Source organism: Tamandua tetradactyla, chromosome 15, assembly GCF_023851605.1.
Source record: "Tamandua tetradactyla isolate mTamTet1 chromosome 15, mTamTet1.pri, whole genome shotgun sequence".
Taxonomy (NCBI): Eukaryota; Metazoa; Chordata; class Mammalia; order Pilosa; family Myrmecophagidae; genus Tamandua; species Tamandua tetradactyla.
In genome coordinates, this window is record NC_135341.1 from 48,529,450 (window position 1) to 48,541,552 (window position 12,103).

Consider the following 12,103-nt stretch of genomic DNA (forward strand, 5'->3'; position numbering starts at 1 on the left):
CACTGGGCCTCGGTCATCTGGTAGAAGTCCCCAGCCCCAGCACAGAGGGGATGCCCCCACAATTCCAAATTCTTAAATCTATCTTTGGCTAGACGGAATTGGGAGGTGGGGGTGAGGGGCCAGGGCACCCACATCTCTTTCTTTCCAAGGGCTCTGAAGCTGAAAGGAGCTGACAGGATTGCAGGACAGTTTGGATTTGGGTATCTGACCATAAGCAGCATGTGCCCACAGCCATCCCCAAGGGAGCCGTGTCAGGCAAAACTCCAACGCAGAGTGAGCAGCCTGCCTCAGACCTCAACTCTCTCACCTCTGCTGTAGCCCTGGAACCCAGCGGGAATTGACGTGGGTGCAGGGTAGGCTTGGGACACCCACAGCCCCCGTCTCACAGGCCTGCAAGGGACTTGCAGCTGCATGGACTCAGTGGGCAGGTTGCCATGGTAACCAAGCTGTCTCTCCCGGTGTTTGGATTTCTGACAGGGAGGCATCCCCATTCCTGGGCTCCTTTTTGCTCTCTCAGTTAGTGTCCAGGGCACATCACAAGCAGAGATGGATAACAGGGGCTTGGAAAAGCAGAGAAAGCAGAGGACCCAGAGGCTGGCAAGAATTCTCTTCTTTCCACCTCACCAACCACTGCCACAGTTCCTGGAGACTGCGGCTCCTTTTTTACCCAAAGGTGAGTGAAAAAGAAGACAAAAGTCACATTTGGAAATTTTTGAGCCTTGGATCTGGAGACCTTGAGTTCTCATCCTTGTTCTGAGTCTTCACAACTGAGTATCACTGGTGAGGCCCCTTAACGTCTCTGAGTCCAGTTTCCTCACATGTAAAATTAGGTCCATTTTTCCATCATGTATCTATCAGATATCATTATTCAAAGGCAAAATATCTATAAAGTACTTGCATATATAAGGGATTTTTACTATAGCTTATTAAAAAAATAATCTGGATTTAAAAGAGTTAGATAAATGCATATGTGACAAATGGCTGATGAGCTATTAAAAGGAGCAAGGGATTTCTCCATTCCTTGCTTCCTTCAATAAGCCTTCACTTGGTCCCTCTCTACCTAGACAGGCATGGCTGGAGAACCAGAAATAAGAAAGTAATCAGAGAAATAAATTAGAAAGAAGACCCAGGAAGAACCTCAAGCAATGTCATGATTCACTAGCCAGTTATGGAATGGGGCCAGCAAAGGAGACGAGGAGGCTCTTCTGGCAATGGAAGCCAAGGGTAGGAAGTGTTTCTGCAAGAAAAGTGTGGTCAGTGATACTTAACACCAATGATGAGAAGTTAACAGGAGAAAATTCATGATGAGTCTATAAGGAGAACATTGAAAATCCCTCAGATTCTCCCTTACTTGGCTATACCCATTCCTCTCCCTCTCTCAATTTGTTCTCTCTGGACAAGAACTTAAGATTCAGAACATTTCTCTCATTACCTGGAGGCTGATGAGAGGGTGAGCAGCCAGTAACACACTGGAGATCCCTGGAAACAATCCTTCACTATCATATATACAGTGTGATGGCTAATTGAATGGTGTCCAGTTGTTTGGTCAAGCAAGCATGGACCTTATTGTTACTGTGAGGACATTCTATGAATTTAAATCATCCATACATTGATTGCATCAATGGTTGATTATGGCTACAATCAGCTGAGGAGACTGCCTTCAACAGTGAGAGAAGTCTCATCCAATCAGTTGAAGGCCTTAAAAGGAGAAGTGATGATTTCAGCAGTCAGTAGAGAGAATTTCCATCTTTACTTCAGCCAGCCAGCTTCTGGGGAATTCATGAAAAAACTTCAGCAGAGTCCCCATCTCAAGCCTGCCCTACGGTATTTGGACTTGCCCATCCCCACAGTCACATGGGCCAATTCTTCAAAAAACCTTACGATGTTAACAGATATTTTCTGTTTCTCTGGCAAGCCCTGATTACCACACACAGCCGCAATCGCCACTGTGTCCACCATCTCAGCAGCAGGCTAGATCCTTCAGGCAGTGGCCTCTTTCCACCTCAACAGGCTCACTGCCAAAAATTGGCAGCTTCTCCTGTGACATCAATCTGCAACTAAATGGAGATAAGCCTTGAATATGGTCATTAGTTATAGGAGGTGAAAGATTACACCATACAAACACTCCCCAGGACAGATGTCATTGGAATGTTGAATGCAAACCTTCCTTATGTTTTTGTCCCTTAAAACTGACCACTTTTGGGTAACTGAGAAGCATTTCTCATTTAAAATTTGGCCTCCCAAACAGAAATGGGTCATTAGGAAGAAGGTTCAATTGTGGCTGGAGATGACATTTTACAAACAATGGAGCCTTGGAACCTAGGCCCAAACTCCAAGCATCACCATGAATTATTGGTACTAAAAGCAAGTAGGACACTTATGATGGTGTTCAAATGAACCCAGGAGTCATTTCCTCCATGCCATCACTGTCCCACCTGCTAATAGGTCTGCCCTAACATTTTAAATACATATATAATTTTTATTTTGAAATAATTTAAGACTCACAAGAGGTTGCAAAACCAGTACACTTTCCATGTCCCCTTTACCCAGCCTCCCCCAGTGATAATATCTTCCATCACCATAGTACATTGTCAAAACCAGGAAACTGACTTTGGTACAACACTATCAACTCATGTACAAACCTTATTTGAATTTCATCAGTTTTTACATGCACTTATTTTTAGTATAGAATTCTATGAAATTTTAACACGCAACTTTTAAAAATTGAGATACAGTCCACATGCCACAAAATTCATTCTTTTAAAGTGTACAATTCAGTGTTTTCTGGGTGTGTATTCAAAAAGATGTGCAACCATTGCCACTACCTAATTCCAAAATAGCTTCAACATCCCAAAGAGAGACCCCATATGTTTTAGCAGTCACACTCCATTCCTTCCCCTATCACCCAACCTTGTCAATGACTGCTATACTTTCTGTGTCTGTGAATTTGCCTATTCTGGGCATTTAACTTAAATGGAATCATATAATATGTGTTTTTTTCTGTCTGGCTTCTTTCACAAGCATAATGTCTTCATCTCTGTTGTAGCATGTATCAGTACTTCATTCCTTTTATAGCTGTGTAGTATGTATCAGTACTTCATTCCTTTTATAGCTGTGTAGTATTCCAGTACATGTTTTTGAATGAGGATCTGGTGCAGAGCTGGTAGATCCTCCTTCCACGAGCTGTGTAAAGCTCCCTGGAATGGCTCCTTTCACTGCCTCAACTCAACCCCATGATTCTTACCAGCAGCAGCAGATATTCCAAGCATAAGGAGAGAGCATTGTTGTTGTTGAAGTGACATTCCAGAGGGTGACTTTTCCACATGCTGCCACCCTCTATACCCTCAGCTTCCACACTGCCTCAGATGGTGAAAGCATTTGGCACAGTCTTGGCACACTAAAGAGCAAAGCTGTTTCCAACTAAATGGATCCACAGCAGAGCAGCCGTATAAAAAAATTGGCAGCTTCTCCTGAGACATCAATCTGCAACTAAATGGAAATGAACCCTGAATATGGTCATTAGTTATAGGAGATGAAAGATTACACCATACAAATAATGTGGTGGGACTTCTGGTCATCTGCAAGGGAAGAGAGGGCTAATGAGTTTATGACATTTCTAAGTTCAAACACAATGGGAGAGTCAGAAGGTATCTAAACGGTCCCTTACTCAATTTGTTCATTTAACAGGTGGAGAAAATAAGGCCCAGAGAAGTTGAATGGCTTGTCCAAGGATACAACTTACAGGAGGCATAGCAACTTTCTCTGACATCAGCTCCAGGGCTGTTTACCCCTAACAATGCTGCCTCTGACAGCTCTGACATCCTAGGTCCAGGCTGGAGGAAAGGGAAAGGGCAAGCAGAAAGGGTATTCTAAAAGCAGGAAGCAGCTCTTTTCTATCTATGCAGGTTGACTAGAGTGATGAGGACAGGGCTTAATGTATACCCCAAAGTGCTCAGGGAATATCCGTTAAATGAAAGGAGTTAGCACTTCTACAGTTTCCTCCCTCTGACTCACCAGACCAAGACTCAGAGAACAGAAATACTGGGAGATGGATCAAATTATGCTCCTTAAATATTGTCTTAAATTACCATGTTTGGGTGTAGAAAAAAATTTAATACAGTGAGAAGTAAAAAAATAATAATAGTAAATAGAATTATGCATAATTCCATTATACAAATATAAATGCAATTTTTGCATCTTTCCTCCCAGAAAATATTCTCTGTATGTAACCAGGATTTTTTTCCTATAAAGTTAAGATCGATGCAGTGTTGAAATCTGTTTTTCATGTTACAGCCTAGTGTTAATGCCTTGGCATCAGCATCATATGTTTTTAACTTTTTGTTACAGAAAATTTAAAGCATATACAAAAAACGGGAGCCTAAACCCTTACCAACCCTAATTCGACATTGATCAAATCATGGCCAGTCATGTTTCCCTTTCACTCCCCTGCTACTTGGATTATTTGGCAGCCAATCCCAGACATCTTGTCAATCCACCCATAAAAATTTAGGAAGCATCCTCTTTCGAGGCAGTTCAGATGCCATTGCATGAATGGACCATCCATGAAAGCCTCTTGAGAAGGTCACCAGGGGTGAGGGAAGCAAAGACCCTCCTCCATTATCTCAATGTCCACCCCCTTCAGCCTCCATACCTTTGTAGTCATGCTGTCCCTCCATGTGAGATTGGTGGCTCTCCTTGGCCTGTCCCTTAGTAAGTTCCCTTCAGCAAGAGATCAAGTGTCATAGGAAAGCAACCCTGAACCAAAGGAGCTGCTTTTTGTTTGATTTGTGAGGCTTTGAATAAATGGAGTTGTAATGCAATTAAACACCTCACCAATTCCTTGCAGTATAAATAGGCATTGAAGAACTGCTCCCATTCCAGGCCAAAGTGAACCAGGCAGCTGCAGAAGTCTGATGGGCTTCCATCAGATTTGGGGTATTCTGTGACTCCTGCATCACCTCCCTTCCCTCTTGGTCCCATTGTCATGTGGGCAGGTTATTTCCTCCTGTTCTTTTCTTTCATCAAATATGACGTTTGAGACCTTTTCTGTAATTTTATTTTAAATTGGTTTTATAAGGCCTGGCCCACTTACTGAGTGTGCATGAAAAGGATGAAAATTATTCAAAACATTTTTTTCAAAACACAAAAAATAAACTCTGAAGTTTTCAGTGGAGGAAAGGGAACAAATACATTTTTATAAGCACAGGTTTTCTCCTGCCAGGAGGACCTAAAAGGCCCTGAACATATGGGTGCAGCTCTGCTTTCTTGGGCCAATAAATGGTAAGGAAAAAAGCCTGCCCTGCCATCCAAGGAGGCCTTGCTCCAGGCTGGGAGCCTTTGTGGATGCTGGTTATCTAAGTGCTGCCTCTTTGCATCCTCCGGTTTCAGCATTTCTCATGAGACCATTTAAAATCACATTTGTTACTTTACCATCTAATCACACATAAGCCTCTCCCCACACTCCCTCTGCCCTGCCTCCATCCAAGGAATGCACTTTCTGGAGCACAGGCAGCTGGGGTAGAACTCGTAATGGGAAATAGGAATGGCACCCAAGAAAGCATGATTCTCTGCAGATCCCTGAGCAGTAGCCTGGTTCCCATCAGACCGGCAGAACCATCTTCACTGAGCAAGACAGACAAGTGTAAGTCTTTGCAAATCCAGGGGTCTTGGACTCCCTTCATCTACCAGAGCCACTCACGGGTGTCTTGGCAGGAGAACAGATATCAGACAGAGTTTCTTTTTCCTGCCATACTTGAATGTTAAGCTGCTGAACGTATGTTCCAGGAGCTTGTGGTTTCCAGAGGAGGTGATCTGGGAGAGAAGAAAGGAACTCTTACCTAGAAGACGAGCAAGACTGAGCGGCAAAGGTTTGGCTATGGGACCTGGGGATCAGTCTATAGTGAATGGTGCTAGAAAAAAAAGACAACCTGGGTATTATAAGGAGAGTTAGAGATTTTATCCATGAACCCAAAATGAAGGACATTTTGTTGACTATTTGAATATATGGCCCTCTCAAAACACTTTTAGTTTTTAGGATAAGAAATAGCTCCTATGAAGCCATTTGTATGGATAAATCCCACTGCTTCCTTTCCTCTGAAGGGTAGGGAAAAACTTATAGCTAAATCTAAAAATTATCCATTTCTGCCTACCATATCATTGTCAAGTTTATCTTCTTAAAAAAGTCACATTGATATAAAGAGATGTTTTATCAGCAAGTGTGATTTCAAGAATTTCATCAAAACTGTGGTATTAGAGGCCAAACAGCCTTGAGTTGTTGGTGAAAATGCTAAAATTAAATGAAAATGGACACAGAAAGCAGAGAATCAATGTTCTTTGGATAGGTGGTAATACAGTCCATCAGAACTAAGTTTTGTTCCAAATATGGCAGATGCTTTGTTAGAGATGTATAGGAAAGGTTCAAAGTAGGGGTTTCAAGTCTTGACCAAATGGCATAATAAACTGGAGAACTTTTTAGAAACGCAGATTCCTGAACCCCACTCTAGACCTACAGAATCCAAATGTCTACAGGTGACAACCAGAAATCTGTATTTTCTCAAAGCTCTCCAGAAAATTCTGACATGTGACAAGATAGAGGGAACCGATTTTAAGATATTGTGATGAAAAAAGTGCAAACCTAGGTGGCCAAGGGTGTTTTCCAACCCACAGTGGAATGTCTCTACATGTTCTAAAATGAGAAGAAATAGGACCAAAGCCACATTATACCTTGTCTTCAGCCCAAAATCTGCAATTTAGAAGAATGAGTCATTCAGAATTTTCTGTCGCTCTGGCTTTGTTTGGCTTTTAAAAAGAATTTTCCATAGATCAGGTGCGTTTAGTGTAAATTTGATTCTTAATCATGATTTTTCTCTTTTGATTACCTGATTGGATTTGTGCCAGGGAAAGAGAAAAGGGCTGCCATGATTTTCAAATGTAGCTTGAAACAGGTTTACTGGATGTGCAAGATGAAGCAGGTAGAAGCAGACATATATTTTGAGTAACAGAAGTCACAAGGTTGGGCTTCTTAGCTACATGGTGTGGGAGGAAGGTGGAAAATGACACAGGAAAATGAATTGCTTTTAGTCTGATGGGAGAATTTGTTTTTGAAATGCCATAAGTTGGTTTGAAATGTTAGGAAGGTTTTAGATCGGTCCTAGCTGCCTCTCTACTCATTTAGTCAAATAATTGTGGTAGTAATAGTAATAATAAACAAGCGTATAAAATAAAACATCAACCACATTTTTTTGCCCTAGACATATGAAAGAGCATATGCAGGAATGGTTCTGAGAAAATCATCATCAGAAGGAAATAGAAAAAAAACCCAATAATGGCCTATAATAGTAAATGATGGATAGTCATTCACAGATAAATATTGCCAAGGAAATGCTATTCCAAGAGGAAAAAAATCAGTGAAATCACAGCCTTGGCACTTGTGCATAGTCATGTATTCCCTCGTGCCAGAGCCCAATCGAGTCAAGAAGCCTCCTAAGGCCTCTGTTTAGGGACCTTAATCCCAAGCTGCCTGCAGCTTCTTCACCCCCAGGACACTGACTAGCCTGATGGTCCCATCCACAGAGTAATGCTGTGAGCATGGAGTCACTCTTGAGCCCAGGAAGGAAGCATTATTCCTTGCCACTCTCATATTGCTCTGGGCTCACCCTTTCAGGTAAATCTTACCTGCTCAAATCTCACCTATCCTCTAAGCCCTGGGAAGATCTCCTTCCTCCACAAGGTGTGGTGGCTTCTCTTGCTTCCTCTGCTTCTACCTCACTTATAGTCCTTTATGTTTATTTGTGTGGAACATGCTTCATGTTAGAGGGGTGCTTGTATGTGTCTCTCTCTCCCCACCAGAATTTGAGTTTATGACTGGCAGGGTCTTGGTCTCCTTTATTTTTATACCCCCATCAGCACCTGGCACAAACGTTTGCACACATTAGCAGCTCAATAATTGTTTGCTGAATATAAATCGTGATTTGGTGTCCTCCATCATATGAGAATAAGATTCAAATGTGGCAGCACCTGCTCGGACCCGCCTTTCTCAAATAAAAGTGTTCTTTCCCTTGTCCACCAGTGTCACCTCTGAGGGGCTTAGAACCATTTGTCTTTAGCAGAATATCACTCTGTCCCATCCCACTCCCTGGGTCACATTGTCCCTCTTCTTACCTTGCCATGCTTTTTCTCTCTCCCCAAAGATAACTAGGGCAATTATTTTACAAATGTGTTTTATGATCTGTTCATAAGAGAAGGAAGGGATCAGAATCAACATGGCCAGGTATATAGGATGGCGGCCAAGAGCACAGGCTTCTTATCACTTAGCTGGGCCTTGTTAGAGCCCCAGCTTTGCTACTTGTTAGCACCTTACACAAATCACCCTAGTCCTTGAGCCTTTGTTTCCTCAACTAAGAAATGACCATAATACTTATTTTGCAAAGCTATTGCTAAGGGTGGAACAGGGAGACATACATAAAAGGGTTAGCTCAGCCTATTAACTATTATTCTTATTATTTAGTCTGATGAACTCATTTTGTAGATTAAAAAACTGAGACCTGAAGTTTCAATTCCAGTGACTTTTTCGGGGTCACACAGTTGGTTACTAGCCAAGGAGAAAGAACCCAGGTCTCCTGACCCCAGCGTGGGTCATTTCCCCAGGACCATGTGACACTCACCACTCCAAGGTGACATGTGGGAACCCCATCAGGGACATTTTGTTGACACTGTGTAGGTAGGAGTCAAAGCATTCAAGCCCAGCATAAATCCATCAGCAGGTGTGAGCTTGTCCTTGCATTAGACACAAGGGGAGAGAAGGTGGGGTGAGTCCTAGCAATTTTATTTTTATTACTATATCAAGGGTGCTCACAGAGCTTGCCAGCAAGACAAATGAGAGGATGCCTAAAGGAAAGGGGAATTGAGAGGAACCTTGAATATTGGAGGGCCTAAAGTAGATGAGAAGAGAGGGGAGGTGCCTGTGCCCAGGGTACAGTGACACAGGCAAAAGATCAGACATCCAGGAAGTACTTACTCTGATCATAAAAGACTATCAATTACCTCCAGGAAGGGACAGGGACATGGGGGAACCCTCTGAGATGGCAGGAAATATTCTATATCTTAGTCTTCATTGTTGTTTTTTTAAAAAAGCAACAAACTGGTAACTTTAAGACCAGTGTACTTTATGCACTTTTGTATATCTATTATGCCTCCATTTAGATAAGTCTCCAGTAATGCTATTCCTTAAGAATAGTTAAGGCTAACATTTTTATTTGGTATCCTTCTAGGCAGTGTAAGATAGAGAGAAACATGATGACATATCTCTGAGAGCCTATGACCTTGATTAAGTCTACTTTGACCTTGGTTAAGTTAGCCCCAAAGCTTTAGTGCCTTATCTGTAGAAATGAGTTCATGATAGTATCTATTTCATATGATCACATAAGGACTGTGATATAATGTATGCAAAATACTTAACACTGTGCCCAGCACATAGAAAGCAAACCAGAAGACATATTTATTAGTAAGGTTATCATCTTTTTCTGTTCAATTTTAAACACAGTTGTGTTGGGTTCTTTCTTTTTTTAAGTTCTAGGTGATCACATACCAAGCATGGGTCAGCGGCACACAGAGCTTGTGTCAAGCAAGTACAGCTCAAGTATACTCAGGAAGTATAAACTGGATTCTTGGCTCACTACCCTGCTGTAAACCAAGCAAGGGGACGAGAGGCTCAGAACATCCCAGCCAGCCTGCTGGCTCAGTGGCTGACCAAATGCTCGTGTGTCCTGCACCAATCCTAGCTTTGTGAGAAACCAGTAGGAGAGCAGGAGAAAGGGAATCCTGGGGAACCGACAGCATTGCGTTGGAGTAAAAGAAAAGCACTGGAAAATCTGGGTTGTTGTCTCAGCTCTGTCTCTTACTAACTAGAGTCTTTGGGCAATGTTTGTTATTCTCCAGAGTTTCGGATTATTCAGATGGAGATAGCCATATTTCAGGGAAGCTATATGGTTTGATGTGGAGTCAGTCAGATTGTACAGCACTTAAGAGTCAACTACTTAATAATTATGTTCCCTTGGGGAATAGTAATATTAACAGCAAAATTAATATAACGCCACCTGTGTTCTAGCCATTGTTCTAAGTGCCCCCCCACACACACACAAAAACACGCATACATGCTCATTTAATTCTCATGACTATTTATAGCACCATTATTACACCTGTGTTACAGATGAGAAAACTGAGGCAAGAGAGATTAACCCTCTGTCTTAGTTTCCCGGGGCAACTAACATAACATATCACTGTAAACAAGGTGGCTTAAGACAATAAAAATGTATTCTCTCACAGTTCTGGAGGTCAGTATCCAAAATCGAGGTGCCAGCAGGGTCCCACTCCCTTTCTCAGGGAGAATCCTTCCTGCCTTTTCTGGCTTCTGATGGCTCCTGGTGTTCCTTGGCTTGTGGCTTCATGACTCCAATCTCTGCCTCCAGCTTGGCCATCTTCCACCTGCATGTCTGTCTGAGTCCCCTCTACTGCTTATACGGACACCAGTCATTGGATTTAGGGCCTACCCTACTCCAACATGCTCTTATGTTGTACTTAACCAATTATACCTGCAAAGAACCTATTTCCAAACAAGGTCACATTCTGAGGTTCTGGGGGGACATGAATGTTTTTGGGGGGGTGGGGGGGTGATAGGCGCTATTCCACCCCCAACACCTTTCCATAATCTCAAAACTAGTAAGTTACGCAGGGATTTAAACTCAAGTGGGCAGGCCCTATGCTGTGCTGCCTCTCTAAACATTGGTTTCTTAGCCAGTAGAAAATATTTTGTTGGGTTAAGGGAGAGATGTGAAAAATGTAAAAATGCGTAAAAAAAAATGTTTTGCAGTACGCAGATGTTAGATGCAGTTAGAGAAATCTGAAGCAGTAAGCATATGCCATAAAGTTTAAAAATGACTCTTTCACTGTGACACCATTTTTACCTAATGATAATACTTCATGCAAGCATTCAGTAGACACTTATGGAGCATCCTCTATGTGCTGTACACTTATAGTACTGTTGGATGCACAGAGCAGTAGATAGGATAAATTTTGTTGCTGTCTTCACAGAACTTATAGTCAAGTGAAGTGACAGATATTAAACAAACACAATATAATACAAACTGTGATAAGTGTCAGGTAAAAAAAGAGAAGGATGATCGAGAGTTAATCTCAGGGGGACCTAACCTACACATGTGTGCTCAGGAAAGACATCTCAGCTAATGTCTAAAAGGAGAAACACTGTTTTTGCCAGATGTCACCATTTGGAAGGGCCAATTCAGAATATGATTTGTAGATGAAAGACAGCTTCCTTCCAGCAGCACTGGCTTTCCGGAGTAACCTTTGCTTCCCTGGAATAAAGCAATGGGCTGCCTTTAATTGGCTGGCATTTGCATAACACTCACAGTGCTCTTGCCTTAGAACCTTGTCCAAAACTTACTTCTACCTGTCAATTTTTAGCCTAATTTACATATATTTTCTTCAGAAACTAAGCAAAGAACAAAAGGATTATTGATCACAGGAGACATATTTGGCTTTGAAATAATTAATGGTTAAGAAGAAAATTAACCACCACAGAACAAACCCTCTTGTGGAATAAATCTCGCCCATATAGGTGCCCCTGCTCTGTGGGAGGTGTTGTGCCAAGGCCCAGACACAGAGGGAAAGTGTCTTGATGAGGGCCCACAGCCTGTGAGTGCACATGTGCGTCCTTCAGGTCCCAGAACCCCGAGCACACCAGTGCCTCTCCCAGTTAGAATAAGTTAATTTCATATTGTGACATGTACAGTCATAAAGCGCTCTACACACAGTGCCTCCTTCCTTTAGGGAGACTTCTCCATCCATGCTGATCCTTACCTTCCTCAAAACCTTGAGGCACTTATCCTTGTTCCTTAAAGTTTCATGCTCAGAACCACATAACTTAGCCCTTATTTATTTTTCTAATCATTTCTTGGTTGCTGGGATTTATTCTTTCTTTGAGAAGACTCCAAGGTTTCCAAAAATAACTTCTTGTCAAGATGAAAGGGACTCCGTATGCTGTTAGATCACCACCACCACCACCCCCCACTGTTCAGATGGAAAATGA